Source organism: Schistocerca cancellata, chromosome 1 (genome assembly GCF_023864275.1).
Source record: "Schistocerca cancellata isolate TAMUIC-IGC-003103 chromosome 1, iqSchCanc2.1, whole genome shotgun sequence".
NCBI classification, from domain to species: domain Eukaryota; kingdom Metazoa; phylum Arthropoda; class Insecta; order Orthoptera; family Acrididae; genus Schistocerca; species Schistocerca cancellata.
The window spans coordinates 820,065,392-820,083,784 of NC_064626.1; the positions used below are offsets into that span (position 1 = coordinate 820,065,392).

Consider the following 18,393-nt stretch of genomic DNA (forward strand, 5'->3'; position numbering starts at 1 on the left):
CAAGAAGATGTTCTTGACAACTTTCAACATTGCTAACCACCTCAGATTTTTAAACCCTTCTGTAATTATACTGTGGGCCCGCATCTCTATTGAGCGTGATTGCACCCCTTTTGAGTGTAGTGCGACTGCAGTTTTTGCTCTCATTTGTAGGTTGGAACCACTAGGAACAATTCAGAACTGTTCAACAAAATTTGAACGTAACCTGAAGCAGTAAAGGGTACTTACGCTTTTTCAGCCTTCCTGTTTTCTGCCCTCCAGTGATGTGATCAGACAGAAGTGCAATGTTAACATGTGCATGAATCAAACAGCAAAGGGTCCCTCTAAGCCTCCCAATTTTGCAACCTTGTTGAGAATGTTACAAATGTACCTCTCAGAAACTTCAACACCAAATTATCCTGGCAACTATTCTAGCACCTGAAGGTAAACAAACCCAACCAACAAGTGCTGAAGGTGTTGCCTAACCCTCAGGTGCTAGAGCAGCCACCACACTGATTTGGTGTTTTAATTTCTGCAGGTACATATGTAACGGGTGAAATCTGCATAAGAGGGACTGTGACAACCTTCACATCATGTGGCATGTCCATAGTGGCTTAGGGCAGAATTTTGGTGAAATTTGGTGCCAATGTTGTGTTATTAACCCACCTTAAGCTCTCATGACTTTTTGAGCAATGGCCTTCTTTTTGCCTGAGTTGACACCTCACTGTTTAAAGCATTGTTGATTTGAAGAGTGACATCACAGGGCACCTCACTTTTGCACCATTGCAATTGAAAGTTGTAGGCACCTCTGAGCCAAATTTCAAACTTATGCATTTCAATGGGAGACAGTTATTGGGTTTTGAAAAAGTGATCCGTTAATTCTGTTGCACAATGTAGTATAATGATGTCAGAGTGTGATTTATTGACAACACTTCTAGTGACAAATTCACTATTAAGAAGAAATAAAATATAAGTTTTGAGACTAATATGCTGTAATGCATGAAATATTTGATGTTAGAGTACAGTTAGAAAATACTGAACATAAAGCAACAAGACTGTGGAATTCAACTCTGTCTTACAATTTTAAATATTTTTATCTCATTAATGTTAAAAGTTTGATTTTTGAATTGTAGCAATTCTAGCTTGATAACTGCTCTAGAGGAGAGAAGACTGTACACAATTATTTAGTGGCTTGTACTTTCTAACTGGTTACTGTGTACATTTACAGTGAGGGAACATCCAACCCAATGCTTTCGACTTTGTTGTGACTAAGAACGTAACGGTGCTCTGTCAATACATTACATATTATGAATTTTAAAATTTTCATGGCAAATTGAAGGTTCAAACATATTTTGGGCTGGCAGTTGGTTGTCATTTAATTCATAACATGATATTTTGACTGGGCACCTGCCAGTCATCTTCAGGTGAGCCATTGAAGACTAACGAAGATGTACTACAGTCCGCATTATATAGCATGCTGTGAGTATTCTGCGCATGCATCAAAATTCAAATTGACAGATGGATCACTCTTCCTGGTGGCAGCACCCTTGCTGGTGGAACCACGGAGGTCAGCTGTCCACTGTTTTACTATTCACCACAGCCATTGCCGCACTCTATTGTCTTCGATTAGAACAAATTGTGGAGATGAAGGGTTCCGTGCACTATCCAACTGGTAGCTGCTATCATGGTTCATCAGATTTTCCACCAGGTGTATTTCCATAGATTGTTTAATAATGGAGTACCAAAAAGACGTTGCTGTGCTCAGAATCAATCTATCATACTCCATTGAATGCCCAGTGGAAATACAGTGGTTGGCAATAGTGGATTTGCTTGGTTGTGAAAGTGAAATGTTCTTGCTTAGTGCACCATTCTTTCACAATGCATATGGTGTGTTCTATGTAAGCCATACCACAGTGACCAGGTATTTTGAAAATTCCAGCCTTTCGCAATAACAAGTTGTCCTTCACAGAACCTAAAAGGTCTGCAGTCTTAGATGGTGGATGGAAAATCACTTTCATTTGAAAGAATTCTTGCTATTTCAACCAAAATGTTGCCCACAGAAAGAAGAAAAGTGAAAGATTTTGGTGGCATATTTTCCTCTTTGTCCACTTCCTGAGTCTTAATTTTAACTGAGAGTGCCCTGTTAATCTGCTGGGTGGAACATTCATTTCTTCTAAACACTGTCTTTAACTGAACAAGCTCTTTAGGCAAACTATATAGATCTGAGACAGTATGATCTCTGTGTATGAGTGTTTTAAGCATGATCATAGTTTGTGACAGGTGATGAGAACTTTGTTTTTGCAAATAGAAATCAGTGTGAATGGGTTTACAATAAAATGAATGTTCCAAAGAGCCATTATTCTTTCATGTAACCAAGACATCCAAGAAAGGCAGACAACCATCTTTCTCTATTTCCACGGAGGAGCGAATGTTGTCGTGAATGCAGATGAGGTTGTGAAGAAACTCTATCAGTTTATCTTTTCCACGAGGCCACTATGAAAGTATCGTCCACATACCTCCAAAATAAAGTTGGTTTAAGGGCAGCTGATTCAAGAGCTCTCTACCCAGAATCCTCCATAAAATGGTTGACTACAATGAGAGACAGTGGGCTGCCACTGGCAATGCCGTCAGTCTGTTCAAAATAATCTTGGTTGAACATAAAATAGGTTGAGGCCAGAACATGCCATATCAAAGCAATGATGCTGCCTGAAACTTTTTCCCAATTAGTGTCATAGAATCTGCGCGAGGGGGCCTTGTAACAAGTGATACCATATACATGCTAACCAAATTGTGAGAACTGCTTAAATGGTGAGCCCCCAGTATATTGATAAAGTCAGATGAGCTGTGGATGTGATGTTGGCATTTTCCCACCAACAGTCTCAGCAAGGAAGTGAGATGTTTGGCTAAATCATATGTAGGTGCTCCTATATTGCTCACTACTGGTCATAATGGAACACTTTTCGTGTAAATTTTTGGAAGGCCATACGGTCATGGTGGTACACAACCATGTGCTCTTAACCTCTTGATGATCTCTCAAGGTAAGGAGAAGGAATACAATAGTGCAGAAGTTTTCCATTGCACACTTACTGTAGGGTCGTAATCAAGTGTCCTATAGGTAGTGTTGCTCAGCAGACCATACAACTTATCATACACATTATGAGGTAACAAAATGGTTGCATTACCTTTGTCAGCCTTCAGTACCACAACATCAGTGTCCTCTCATTGATTTTGTAGTGCAACCCTTTCTGCAGTCGTTACTACATTGAGGAGGAGCTTTTAGGAGAGCACAGCAAATTTCCCTTCATATTTCTTGTGCAGCATCCAAGGAAGGTGTTGTACAACTTCTTCATCACCACTCACAAAACTAATTACAAGTGGTGCTCTAGGTGTGGGAGCAAAAGTAGTCCCTTGCGTAATACAGTCAACATTGCATTGTACAAATTTTTCTCCGTGAAACTGACAATGGAATGTCATGCAGTTACCTCTTGTGGTGACTGCTGTGGCAACACATGATCAAATTTTACCAATTGAACTTGGCTGAAGTCAGTCAATTAACCCAGCCCCATGATACAGAAGAGAGGAGTGCTGCAACTGTCAACTTGAATTCTGACACATGCCTGGAATATGGGATGGAACAGAGAATGCCTTCATGTCTTTGGTGGCTCTCCTGAAGGTGACTGGTGCCCTATAAAACATCAAGCAATGAGTTAAACAATGATTGGCTGCAAGCCTGAAATTTGTTTAAAGATTCAATTCTCTGGGAAAATTTTAAAATTCACATGAGACACCTTTTTGGGGAGGAGACGACCTCGCATATTCGAAGTTTCATCAAGTGATGTGGTAAGAGAGCAAAACTGTTAAGTTCTGTAAGCTTTTTATTCAGATGTTGGAATCATGGCATAATACTAAAATTTGCCAGAGTGATGTATTTTATAAAGAGTGCCACTCCACGGAAGATAACTGAGAAAGCTAGTCATGCTATAGTTAGAGAGAGGATTTGCTGTACAAAACAGACTGGATGTGATTTCAGAATTGTGGCAGTTGTATATAAAGGTTGCAACACATCTGTCTCTCCTGTATTATGGGATTGAATTGGTGGAGTGACTTTGGCCAAGTTCAGTTGGATTCAAAAGGATGCAAGTTTCCAGCAGATGTCAAAATTTGATCATCTGTTGCCACAGCAGTCATTGCCCCAACAGGTAACTGCACGATGTTACATTGTCAGTTTCATGGTGAAAAATTTGGGCGATGCGATGCTGACTGTATTAAGCAAGGTGCTCAATTTTGCTGCTACACCTAGAGCACCACCTGTAATTAGTTTTGTGAGTGATGTTAAAGAAGTTGTATCTCACCATCCTTCATATGCTGCAGAAGAAATAAGAAAGGAAACTTGCTACGCTCTTTTGTAAGTTCCTCCTCAGTGTAGTAACTTAACGACCGCAGAAAGAACTGCACTACAAAATCTAAGGGAAGATACTGACACATTATGACCCTAGAGGACAAGTGCAATGAAAACACATGCACTACTGAATTCCTCCTTCTTGCCTCAAGAGATCAATAAGAGGTCAAGACCAAATGGTTGTGTACCACCATTACTGTATGGCCTCCCAAAAATTCATAAGGAAAGTGTTCCAATATGTCCAATAGTGAGCAACATTGGAATGCTTGCATATGATACATATGATATGTATGATTTAGCCAAACATCTCTCTTCTTTGCTGACCCCATTGCTGGGAAAGTACTTATATCACAACCGTAACTCAGCTGAGTGTATCTATACACTGGGGGACTCTTCGTCTAAGTAGTTCTGGCCATTTTGTCAGCTCTGATGTGGGATCATTTTTTATAAAGGTGCCTCTTGCAGATTGTGTGACACTAATTGGCAAAAAAGCAGACATCATTGCTTTGTTTCAGAATGTTCTAGCCTCAACCTATTTTATGTTCAACCAAGAATATTTCGAACAGACTGACGGCACCTCCAGGGGCAGCCCGTTGTCTCTCATGGTGTTCAACAATTTTATGGAGGATTTTGAGTAGAGAGCACTTGGATCAGCTGCCCTTAAACCAATTTACGTTGGAGGTATGTGGGCGATACTTTCATAGTGATGTCATGGAAAAGATAAACTGATAGTTTCTTCACAACCTCATCTGTATTCACGACAACATTCAGTTCTCCCTGGAAATAGAGAAAGATAGTTGTCTGCCTTTCTTGGATGTTTTGGGTAGATGAAAGAATAATGGGTCTCTGGAGCATTCATTTTATTGTAAACACACTCACACTGATTTCTATTTGCAAGGACAAATTTCTCATCACCCGTTGCAAACTGTGAGCATGGTTAAAACACTTGTACACAGAGCTCACACTGTCTCAGATCTAGATAGTTTGCCTAAAGAGCTTGCCCAGTTAAAGGCAGCGTTTAGAAGAAATGGATGTTCCACCCAGCAGATTAAGAGGGCACTGTCAGTTAAAATTAAAAATCAGGAAGTGGATAAAGAGGAGAACATACCAATAAAGTCTTTAGCTTTTCTTCCTTTTTTAGGCAACATTTTGTTTAAAATATCAAGAAACCGCTGTAAATTTCAAGTAAAAGTGATTTTATGTCCACCATCAAAGATTGCAGACCTTTTAGGATCTGTGAAGGAAAATTTGTTATTGTGGAAGGCTGGGATTTTCAAAATACCTGCACATTGTGGTTTGGCTTACGTAGGACACACCATATGCACTGTGAAAGAATTCTGCACTGAGCAAGAACATTTCACTTTCACAACCAAGCAAATCCACTATTTGTTGAACACTGTATTTCCAATGGACATTCAATGGAGTATGACAGAAATTTGGTTATGAGCGCAGCAACATCTTTTTGAGACTCCACTGAGCGAGGTGGCGGAATGGTTAGCACACTGGACTCGCATTCGGGAGGACGACGGTTCAATCCCGTCTCCGGCCATCCTGATTTAGGTTTTCCGTGGTTTTCCTAAATCGCTTCAGGCAAATGCCGGGATGGTTCCTTTGAAAGGGCACGGCCAATTTCCTTCCCCATCCTTCCCTCACTTGAGCTTGCACTCCGTCTATAATGACCTCGTTGTCGATGGGACGTTAAACACTACTCTCCTCCTCCTCCTTTTTGAGACTCCATTATTGAACAATCCATGGAAATACACCTGGTGGAAAACCTGATGAACCGTGATAGTGGTTACCAGGTGGATAGTGTGTTGAACCCATCATCTCCACAATTTATTCTAATCGAAAGCGACAGAGTGCACCAATGGCTTCGGCATCTGGAACACAGAAGACAGTTGAGTTTCATGGTTTCACCAGTGACAGTGCTGCCACCGGGAAGTGTTATCCGACTGTTAACTTGAATTTTGACGCCTGCTTGGAATACTCGTAGTGTGCTGTATAATGTGGAATGGAGTACGTGTTTGTCAGTCTGTGATGGCTTATCTGAAGGTGACTTGGCAGGTGCCCAGATGCAATATCGCGCAATGTGTTAAACGACAATTGGCTGCAAGCCTGAAATTTGTTTGAAGAAATTGTATATTGTGGAATGAAAGTTCATTGTAGTATGTGTGTAAAATACCCTTTATTTCCATGACAATTGCTCACAAAAAAGGACAAAAATAAATCATGGGTACTGTAATACGAATGACAGTTTTGGTTATGGAGATAACCAAGTCCATAACAGTGGGTGAAACAGTGTAGTGTAACTGAGTTGTTCTAACATTGGACAAGTTCCTTGAAAAGAGAGCAGCTGAACCCATTATCATAGCCAGGTTAGCATGTGTCTTTGTTGGATTCAGAATGTACAATATACCTCAAGTGAGGAAGTTGACAAATCCACCACAGAATCCATCTCGAATTCTTACAGTCTGTTGACTGTCTCAGTAGGCAACAGCATGGGAGTTATCAATGACTATCTCATTGACTTCTGTCACCCCCAAGAAGACAAGAGTGAACTGACAAAGTAGTCCTGTCCCAAACATTGGATTGTGATCTTTTTATTGATATTTTTGATGGGATGCAATTATACACAAGTCAGTCAAGATTTTACCACTATGAATAGCTGTGATATGTATCTATCCCTAGTTAAAGCACTGTAAAGCTATAATTCATCAATCAGTACATGAGGGGCACACACAAGGATGGTGGACCTTCCACCAAAAGACAGGAGGGGGCCATTGCAGCTGATGCGAGGTGGACCGAAATCTGTAAAAGTAGGGAAAGGACAGGAAGGAGGATTGTGTACTATCACATTGAATTCTGGGAGAACACAGATCGTTGCCTCTCCAGCTCCCACTCTGCTTGCATTCTCCAGCACCACATGTGACACTGCACTGTATTGGTTGCTGCAAATGCTGCTACCCAAAGTGTGGTCTATCAATAACCTTAATTTGACCTAACCACTTCTAGCCTGAAATACAGGCTGACTCAGGCATGTAAGTCATGGGAAAGTGTACAGAGTACAGCCAATAATACTGAACATGTAAGAAAATTTTAAATTATCAACAACTTGCCAATAAATAACTCCTGTTAAGCCTCCAAGTCCCCCCCATGAACCATGGACCTTGCCGTTGGTGGGGAGGCTTGCGTGCCTCAGCGATACAGATGGCCGTACCGTAGGTGCAACCACAACGGAGGGGTATCTGTTGAGAGGCCAGACAAACATGTGGTTCCTGAAGAGGGGCAGCAGCCTTTTCAGTAGTTGCAGGGGCAACAGTCTGGATGATTGACTGATCTGGCCTTGTAACATTAACCAAAACGGCCTTGCTGTGCTGGTACTGCGAACGGCTGAAAGCAGGGGGGAACTACGGCCGTAATTTTTCCCGAGGACATGCAGCTCTACTGTATGATTAAATGATGATGGCATCCTCTTGGGTAAAATATTCCGGAGGTAAAATAGTCCCCCATTCGGATTTCCGGGCGGGGACTACTCAGGAGGACGTCGTTATCAGGAGAAAGAAAACTGGCGTTCTACGGATCGGAGCGTGGAATGTCAGATCCCTTAATCGGGCAGGTAGATTAGAAAATTTAAAAAGGGAAATGGATAGGTTAAAGTTAGATATAGTGGGAATTAGTGAAGTTCGGTGGCAGGAGGAACAAGACTTTTGGTCAGGTGACTACAGGGTTATAAACACAAAGTCAAATAGGGGTAATGCAGGAGTAGGTTTAATAATGAATAAAAAAATAGGAGTGCGGGTTAGCTACTACAAACAGCATAGTGAACGCATTATTGTGGCCAAGATAGACACAAAGCCCATGCCTACTACAGTAGTACAAGTTTATATGCCAACTACCTCTGCAGATGATGAAGAAATAGATGAAATGTATGACGAGATAAAAGAAATTATTCAGGTAGTGAAGGGAGACGAAAATTTAATAGTCATGGGTGACTGGAATTCGTCAGTAGGAAAAGGGAGAGAAGGAAACATAGTAGGTGAATATGGATTGGGGGGAAGGAATGAAAGAGGAAGCCGCCTTGTAGAATTTTGCACAGAGCATAACCTAATCATAGCCAACACTTGGTTCAAGAATCATAAAGAAGGTTGTATACCTGGAAGAATCCTGGAGATAATAGAAGAAGAATGGGTAGCTCTGAGGGATGAAGTAGTGAAGGCAGCAGAGGATCAAGTAGGTAAAAAGACGAGGGCTAATAGAAATCTTTGGGTAACAGAAAAAATATTGAATTTAATTGATGAAAGGAGAAAATATAAAAATGCAGTAAATGAAGCAGGCAAAAAGGAATACAAACGTCTCAAAAATGATATCGACAGGAAGTGCAAAATGGCTAAGCAGGGATGGCTAGAGGACAAATGTAAGGATGTAGAGGCTTGTCTGACTAGGGGTAAGATAGATACTGCCTACAGGAAAATTAAAGAGACCTTTGGAGAGAAGAGAACCACTTGTATGAATATCAAGAGCTCAGATGGCAACCCAGTTCTAAGCAAAGAAGGGAAGGCAGAAAGGTGGAAGGAGTATATAGAGGGTTTATACAAGGGCGATGTACTTGAGGACAATATTATGGAAATGGAAGAGGATGTAGATGAAGACGAAATGGGAGACAAGATACTGCGTGAAGAGTTTGACAGAGCACTGAAAGACCTGAGTCGAAACAAGGCCCCGGGAGTAGACAACATTCCATTTGAACTACTGATGGCCTCGGGAGAGCCAGTCATGAAAAAACTCTACCATCTGGTGAGCACGATGTATGAGACAGGCGAAATACCCTCGGACTTCAAGAAGAATATAATAATTCCAATCCCAAAGAAAACAGGTGTTGACAGATGTGAAAATTACCGAACTATCAGTTTAATATGTCACAGCTGCAAAATACTGACGTGAATTCTTTACAGACGAATGGAAAAACTGGTAGAAGCCGACCTCGGGGAAGATCAGTTTGGATTCCGTAGAAATGTTGGAACATGTGAGGCAATACTGACCTTACGACTTATCTTTGAAGCTAGATTAAGAAAAGGCAAACCTACGTTTCTAGCATTTGTAGACTTAGAAAAAGCTTTTGACAATGTTAACTGGAATACTCTCTTTCAAATTCTGAAGGTGGCAGGGGTAAAATACAGGGAGCGAAAGGCTATTTACAGTTTGTATAGAAACCAGATGGCAGTTATAAGAGTCGAGGGGCATGAAAGGGAAGCAGTGGTTGGGAAAGGAGTAAGACAGGGTTGTAGCCTCTCCCCGATGTTATTCAATCTGTATATTGAGCAAGCAGTAAAGGAAACAAAAGAAAAATTCGGAGTAGGTATTAAAATTCATGGAGAAGAAATAAAAACTTTGAGGTTCGCCGATGACATTGTAATTCTGTCAGAGACAGCAAAGGACTTGCAAGAGCAGTTGAACGGAATGGACAGTGTCTTGAAAGGAGGATATAAGATGAACATCAACGAAAGCAAAACGAGAATAATGGAATGTAGTCAAATTAAGTCGGGTGATGCTGAGGGAATTAGATTAGGAAATGAGACACTTAAAGTAGTAAAGGAGTTTTTCTATTTAGGGAGTAAAATAACCGATGATGGTTGAAGTAGAGAGGATATAAAATGTAGACTGGCAATGGCAAGGAAAGCGTTTCTGAAGAAGAGGAATTTGTTAACATCGAGTATAGATTTAAGTGTCAGGAAGTCATTTCTGAAAGTATTTGTATGGAGTGTAGCCATGTATAGAAGTGAAACATGGACGATAACTAGTTTGGACAAGAAGAGAATAGAAGCTTTCGAAATGTGGTGCTACAGAAGAATGCTGAAGATAAGGTGGGTAGATCACGTAACTAATGAGGAGGTACTGAATAGGATTGGGGAGAAGAGAAGTTTGTGGCACAACTTGACTAGAAGAAGGTATCGGTTGGTAGGACATGTTTTGAGGCATCAAGGGATCACAAATTTAGCATTGGAGGGCAGTGTGGAGGGTAAAAATCGTAGAGGGAGACCAAGAGATGAATACACTAAGCAGATTCAGAAGGATGTAGGTTGCAGTAGATACTGGGAGATGAAGAAGCTTGCACAGGATAGAGTGGCATGGAGAGCTGCATCAGACCAGTCTCAGGACTGAAGACCACAACAACAACAAGCCTCCAAGTGGGTGGTGACCTGTATAGGAGTGACTGGACATGCAGTGTGTCTACAAAGTCCTACTATCATTTGAGACAATCATAACTTGGGAACTATTAGAGGTAGACAATGATGTTTTGTTGTAAAACATTTAATAATAATTTTCTAAGTTTTTATCTATTATGCCAGAATTTGAATATATGCTGCAATCATTCGTAGAACATAAAGGTGATATTCCGTAGAAATGTTGGAACATGTGAGGCAATACTGACCTTACGACTTATCTTGGAAGAAAGATTAAGGAAAGGCAAACCTACGTTTCTAGCATTTGTAGACTTAGAGAAAGCTTTTGACAATGTTGACTGGAATACTCTCTTTCAAATTCTAAAGGTGGCAGGGGTAAAATACAGGGAGCGAAAGGCTATTTACAATTTGTACAGAAACCAGATGGCAGTTATAAGAGTCGAGGGGCATGAAAGGGAAGCAGTGATTGGGAAAGGAGTGAGACAGGGTTGTAGCCTCTCCCCGATGTTATTCAATCTGTATATTGAGCAAGCAGTAAAGGAAACAAAAGAAAAATTCGGAGTAGGTATTAAAATTCATGGAGAAGAAGTAAAAACTTTGAGGTTCGCCGATGACATTGTAATTCTGTCAGAGACAGCAAAGGACTTGCAAGAGCAGTTGAACGGAATGGACAGCGTCTTGAAAGGAGGATATAAGATGAACATCAACGAAAGCAAAACGAGGGTAATGGAATGTAGTCAAATTAAGTCGGGTGATGCTGAGGGAATTAGATTAGGAAATGAGACACTTAAAGTAGTAAAGGAGTTTTGCTATATGGGGAGTAAAATAACCGATGATGGTCGAAGTAGAGAGGATATAAAATGTAGACTGGCAATGGCAAGGAAAGCGTTTCTCAAGACGAGAAATTTGTTAACATCAAATATAGATTTAGGTGTCAGGAAGTCGTTTCTGAAAGTATTTGTATGGAGTGTAGCCATGTATGGAAGTGAGACATGGACGATAACTAGTTTGGACAAGAAGAGAATAGAAGCTTTCGAAATGTGGTGCTACAGAAGAATGCTGAAGATAAGGTGGGTAGATCACGTAACTAATGAGGAGGTATTGAATAGGATTGGGGAGAAGAGAAGTTTGTGGCACAACTTGACTAGAAGAAGGGATCGGTTGGTAGGACATGTTCTGAGGCATCGAGGGATCACAAATTTAGCATTGGAGGGCAGCGTGGAGGGTAAAAATCGTAGAGGGAGACCAAGAGATCAATACACTAAGCAGATTCAGAAGGATGTAGGTTGCAGTAGGTACTGGGAGGTGAAGAAGCTTGCACAGGATAGAGTAGCATGGAGAGCTGCATCAAATCAGTCTCAGGACTGAAGACCACAACAACAACAAAGGTGATATTAGCGTTCTGGCCAAGTGTGGGTCAGCATTACAGAGTCAACATTTTTTATTGCTTCATTGATTTGTGCATGAAAGGTAGCATTGTCATTGACTGATGCTGTGTACATGCGATTCTTGACAGAACCCAATGAAAGGATGTCTAATGGCATAAAATCGGAAGAGTGATGGGACCATCACAACCCTTCCACCTCTTGTAAATTGTGTCATTCAGCACATCCTGTACACTCAAACTCAAATGTGGCAGTGCGCCATTGTGCTGGAAGATGAACAATGGCTGCAGCTCTGTGATTTGTGGTAGCAGGAACTGTTCAAGCATATCCAGGTAACATTTCCCATTGTGGTTTTCACTTTGAGGAAAAATGGGCTAGTTACCCTATCGTGCTTTAGGCCTTAACAGACATTAAGCTCTGGGCTATCATGGATGTGTTCACTTGTAGTGTGGATATTTGCAGCACCAGATTGTAATGTCATGGTGATTCGTATCTCCAGAAATATGGAACATTGCTTCATATGAAAATGGGCATTTAATCAAGTAGTCATTGTCAGCATCTGTGGTTGCCAGCATGGGATACGTGGATGTGAATAGTGAATAGTGTTTTATTCGTCTCATAACATACAATTTCTAATCATATGATTACTGTACAGGAGACATGTCAAAAAAATGGATAACACTACTTAGGCCTAATTGGTACAAAGAATTTTAACATTCATATAAACTTTTATTTTTCTTTCCTCCCTTTTGTGAAGGACAGCTACATTTACACACAAGACTATATGTAAATTTATCCTGCTCAAATGTTCAGTTCATCCTTCATGAACTCCTCAATAGTGTAGTAGCAGCGTTTGACAATTATATCATATAGCTTTGTTTTCAGTGTCTCTAGGTTCATATTCAGAACATTCTTTCCTTTTAGATTGTTATGAATTTTCATTGTCATATACTGAGGAGACTGCGCATATAGGTTTAAGCGATGAGTGGGAAGCATAAAATTGTCTTTGTTTCTTGTGTTATACGCGTGATTGAAACATTGTTTTTTTTTTTTTTTTTTTCGAATAACTCTAAATTGCTATGTAGAAAGATGATAATATCATAGATGTATAAGTAGGGAACTGTTAATAACTGTTGTTTTTGAAATAGTGGGCGACATGATGTCCTTGGATGGGCAGTACACATGTTCCTTATTATTCTTTTCTGTAACTTTAGTATGCACAATATATTGCTTGAATTTCCCCAAACAATAATACCATACCTTACAACTGATTGAAAGTAGCTTTGGTATGCAATTTTCCTTGTATTCATGTCTGTTGCACCAGCTAATATTTGCATAGCAAATGCAAAGCTACATAATTTGTTTAACAGGTAGTCAACATGTTTATTCCAATTTAAATTTTTGTCTAGGTTTAACCCTAAAAACTTCACAGAATCTACTTCTTCTATATCATGATTTTTATGAGTTATTTTAATTTCTTGGGGCTTTGACTGTTTTGTTCTGAACTGGACCATGTGGGTTTTGGGGATGTTCAATCTTAATCCATTCAGTTGGAACCATATTTCTAGTTTGTTCATTGTGTTTATTATGTAGAGAGGGATGTTTTTTGGCTGCTGGTTTTCAATTAATACAGATGTGTCATCTGCAAATAAAATCGATGGAGCATTTATATTGTTCGGTAAATCATTAACATAGAACAAGAACAAAATAGGTCCTAGAATCAAGCCTTGAGGGACACCTTGGGCTACTGTTTTCCATTTTGAATAGTAATTTGCTGCATTTGATGAGACAATCACTCTTTGTTTCCTATTTGATAAGTATGAAGTAAGCCAATTTAGAACATTACCTTGATCTCATACTTGTCAAGCTTATAAATGAGCAGTGCATGATTTACAGAGTCAAAGGCTTTTGTGAGATCACAAAAGATTCCTGCAACTTTATTATGGTTGTCTAATGATGTGCTGATCTTGTCGATAAACTTGTTAATTGCATCAGTAGTACTTTTGCCACGCTGGAAACCAAATTGGTTTTCCGTGATAATATCATATTTCTCCATAAAATTTTGAATCTGATTAGCAGCAGCATTTTCACAGATTTTTGATAGGACTGGAAGGAGGGAGATGGGACGATAATTCCCCATATCCTCTCTTCACCCTTTTTTGAGCAACAGTTTTACTTCTGCATACTTCAGCACCTCTGGGAAGCTTCCTTGTTCAAAGGACTGGTTTATTTTTTTAGATAGTGGGTATCCTATTATTTTACACACAAATTTAAGGACTTTAGCTGGTATTCCATCCCAACCTGCAGAATTTTTGTTTTTTAGTTTTAATATAATTTTTTCTACATCTATTGTTGAAACTGTTTTGAATTTTGTGAGGCATTCAGAATTATGATTTAGTCCAAAGGGGCGTACATTGTTCTCATAATCTGCAACATTAACCTCTGGTTTCACTACATTAATGAAGAACTCATTGAAGCATTCTGAAATTTGAGCTGGATTTACAATGATCTCATCTTCAAGCTTAATTGTACTAATTCCATACCTAGAGGCTTTGATACCTAATTCACGTTTTACAACTGACCACACTGCCTTTGATTTATTCTCATGTTTTAAGATTAATTTATTATTTGTCATTTGCTCTGCTGCTTTGACAACTTTCTTAACTGTACTTTCGTATCGTTTAACATATTCAATAAATTCAATTTTTTTATTATGTCTTAGTTCCTTATGTAGCTGCCTTTTCTTAGCACTGGAGATTTTTATACCTTTAGTGATCCATTTTAATTTTGTCATTTTATTAAAATAAGTTTTTGTGGAAACATTTCATTGAAAACACTTAGAAAATCCCTTAGAAATGCTTCAAAATTTGCCGTGCATGAAATATTTGTGTACAATAGACATTTATTTGACTTCAGTGCTTGGACCATATGCACTTTCTACGCAGAAACGCAGAACCACTTACGTAACATTGTATGGATAGTTGATAGTGCTTCCTGCAATTTTTGGGATGTACAATGAATTGACTTCTTGGAACTACATTAAAATGCAGCCTGCACTTTAACACATGCTTGGGACACAGAGTGATGTCCACTTTCAAGAATGTCTTTGAACTGTCTGTCTCTAAAAATTTTTAACCACTGCATTATGCTTATTTTTGCCTGTGATACTCTCCCATACTAGTGTTGTAAATTCCGCAGTTCCAGTGTCACAGATTAGAATTCTGCATACCAGATGATGCGTTGTGCCATCTCCTAGTGTGTCGCCATTTTGATGCACTGAAAGACAAATCTACAACAAAGGAAAAAGTTTAAAAAAAATCTTTGAAAGCTGTTAAATGTTTTATGACAAACCATAGTTGTCTTTCTCTAATAGTTTTGTAGTGATAATTTTTTTAAATGATAGCAAGGCATTATCGACACATTGTATTTTGTACTTTGTGGTAATGATTTGTCCTTTAGGTTTTGATGAAGCCCACAGAGTCAAGAAATAGCTCTTACCATCCTACATATATTTTTAAAGCAAAAAAGGCACTGTTAAAAATGACACTTCAAGCACTGCCACAATCTAAAATGTCTGTATCACTAATGTATTAATTTCATTGTTTGGTATTCAAATAAGGAGTGTATTACCTACATAGGAAATAAGTTTCTGCAATAGAACTTACCCCAGCTCTGGTTCTATACCCCAGTGAATATTGATACTACATTTACAAATACATCCAAACTCTGCAAACCACTGTGAAGTGCGTGAGAGACGGTACTTTGCCATTGTATCATTTATTAAGGCTTCTTCTTTTTCCATTAATGTATGGAGTGTAGGAAGAGTGACTGTTTAAATGCCTCTGTGTGTGCTATAATTAATCTGATCTTCTAGTCACAGTCTTCTACAGGAGCGAATTGTAGGGGGTTGTGTTATATTCCTAGGTTTGTCATTTAAAGCTGGTTCTTGAAGCTTTGTTAGTAGACATCCTTGGGATAGTTTGTGTCTATCTTTCAGTGTCTTCCAGTTAAGTTCTTTCAGCAGCTCAATGACATTCTCTCATAAGTCAAACAAACCTGTGACTACTCATGATACTCTTTTCCGTATACATTGAATATCCCATGTTAGTCCTATTTGGTATGGGTCCCACACACTTGAGCTGTAGTGTAGGATGGGTGCACTAGTATTTTGTAAGTAATGTGCTTTGTAGACTGATTGCATTTCCCTAGTATTCTACCATTGAATGAAGTCTTCCACCTGCTTTACCTACATGAGCCTATGTGATTTTTACATTTCTGAAAATTTAAAGCAAATTGCCACTCTTTGCAGCTCTTCAAAATCCTGTCAGCAGCTTTGTTAGACATTACATCAGTATAGATAACTGTATCAGCTGCAAAAAGTGTGAGGTTACTGTTAATATTGTCTGCAATGTCATTAATATATAACATGAACATTAATGGTCCCAATACGCTTCCCTGTGGCACACCCCAAGTTACTTCTGCTTCTGTTGATGACTCTCCTTCCTACCAAAAAATCCACAGTCCAATCACAAATTTTGCTGGATACCACATACACGTATGATCATCATTTTATAATGAGTGTAGGTGTGACACTGTGTCAAATGCTTTTCAGAAATGTAGATATACCGCATTTACCTGACAGCCTTGATCCGTAGCTTTCAGGATGTCATGTGGAAAAAGTGAGAGTTAAGATTCACATAATTGATGTTTTCCGAATCCGTGCTGGTTGGCATGGAAGAAGTCATTCTGTTAGAGATAACTCTTTAACTTTGAGCTTAAGAATGTGTTCTAAGTCTCTACAAAAAATGGATGTCGAAGAAGTTGGGCAGTAGTTTTGTGAATCATTTCTGCTACCATTCTTATAGACTGTGTGACCTATCCATTTTTTTAACTTATGGGAATGGTTTATTGTTGTAAATTGTGGTTAAAAGAATAATACTTCAAGGAACATGTACTTAAAATTTAATCTACCAAACAATACAAACAAACTTTCATTCCAAACTTCCAAGTCCAGTTTGATTTTTTCTGTAAATTGTAATAACTCTAACACATACATGTGAATTCTCTCTTCTACAGAGCTATAAAGGCTCAAAAAGTTGCATTTTAATTTGATCATTATTCAACACCTCTAATTTATTGAATCAGAAACATGTGGAGCAAAAATGATAATAAGAATATTACAATGAGGTCCACAGGTGCCAAAAGATTGCTGACACTTGCTGTAGTTTCTGTCCATGCATAAAGGCTGTTAGTGGTACCCACTTTAGTGCCCACACATGCATGGACAAGACAGGAACTGAAATTGAGGGTAGCAAAGTGAAAGTAGAAACAATGAACTCTTAGTTTTAAATGTTCCTTTACAAATGAAAATCAAAGCATATTGAACCAATTTAATTCTCACACCACACAAAAATAAGTGATATAGTTATTAGTGTCAGTTGTGTTGAGCAACAACTGAAATCGCTAAAACTGAACAAAGCTTCAGCACCCAATAGAATCCCTGTCAGATTCTGCATCAAATCTGTGTCCGAGTTAACCCATCTTTTAACCACAATTTACAACAATAAACCACAACAAATTACTCTGCCAGGGATATGACTTTCTCAAGTCAAGTCCTGAAATGAGATCATCCCTTGACAATATTCTCCCCTCACCACCCAGAGTTGCCTTTCGCCGCCCCCCTAACCTCCCTAACATCCTAGTCAAACCCTAAAATATTCCCAGACCACCTTCTCTACCCAGCGGTTCCTACCCCTGTAACCGACCCCGCTGCAAAACCTGCCCCATGCATCCCCCCACAACCACCTACTCCAGCCCCGCTACTGGTAAAACATACACAATTCAAGGCAGGGCCACATGTGAAACAACACGTGTCATTTATGAGCTGACATGCCTGCACTGCACAGCCTTTTACATCGGTATGATGACAACTAAACTGGCTGAGCGCATGAACGGGCACAGACGAACTGTCTGCCTAGGAGATGTCCAATACTCAGTAGCGGAGCATGCCGTCCAGCATAATTCTAGCGACTTAGGAACCTGCTACAATGTGCATGCCATTTGGCTTCTCTCACCCAACACCAGTCCCTCGTAACTGCGGAGATGGGAACTTGCAATCCAACACATCCTTTCACCCCACCATCCCTCTGGACTGAACCTACGTTAATCAACCTCACTCCCGTTTACTCTTCAGTCTTCTCCCTTTTCCCTCTCCTCCTTAGCCATTCACGCATCTTTTCATCCTACATAGTTGTGTTTATCTTTATACTATATACCCCTCTACTTCTGTATGCATCCTCTTTGGTTTGAAGCTGGCACAGTACTTAACAGTAGAATATCTTTGGCTTCCCTCTGACAACCATGCCTCCATCCTTGCTACCCTCCCTGTTTACCGTTCCTTGTTGCTTCATAACCTGGGTTGTGAGTAACTGAATCCACTTTCCCTTCTTCC

The 18,393-nt window shown here is 39.6% G+C and overlaps 1 protein-coding gene across 1 annotated transcript in view; it reads left to right on the forward strand.

The window, feature by feature from the left end:
- The window catches only part of LOC126188321 (WD repeat-containing protein 11-like), a 209,064-nt gene that overhangs the window by 100,155 nt on the left and 90,516 nt on the right, over positions 1-18,393 (forward strand). The gene's annotated exons all lie outside the window — the stretch shown is intronic.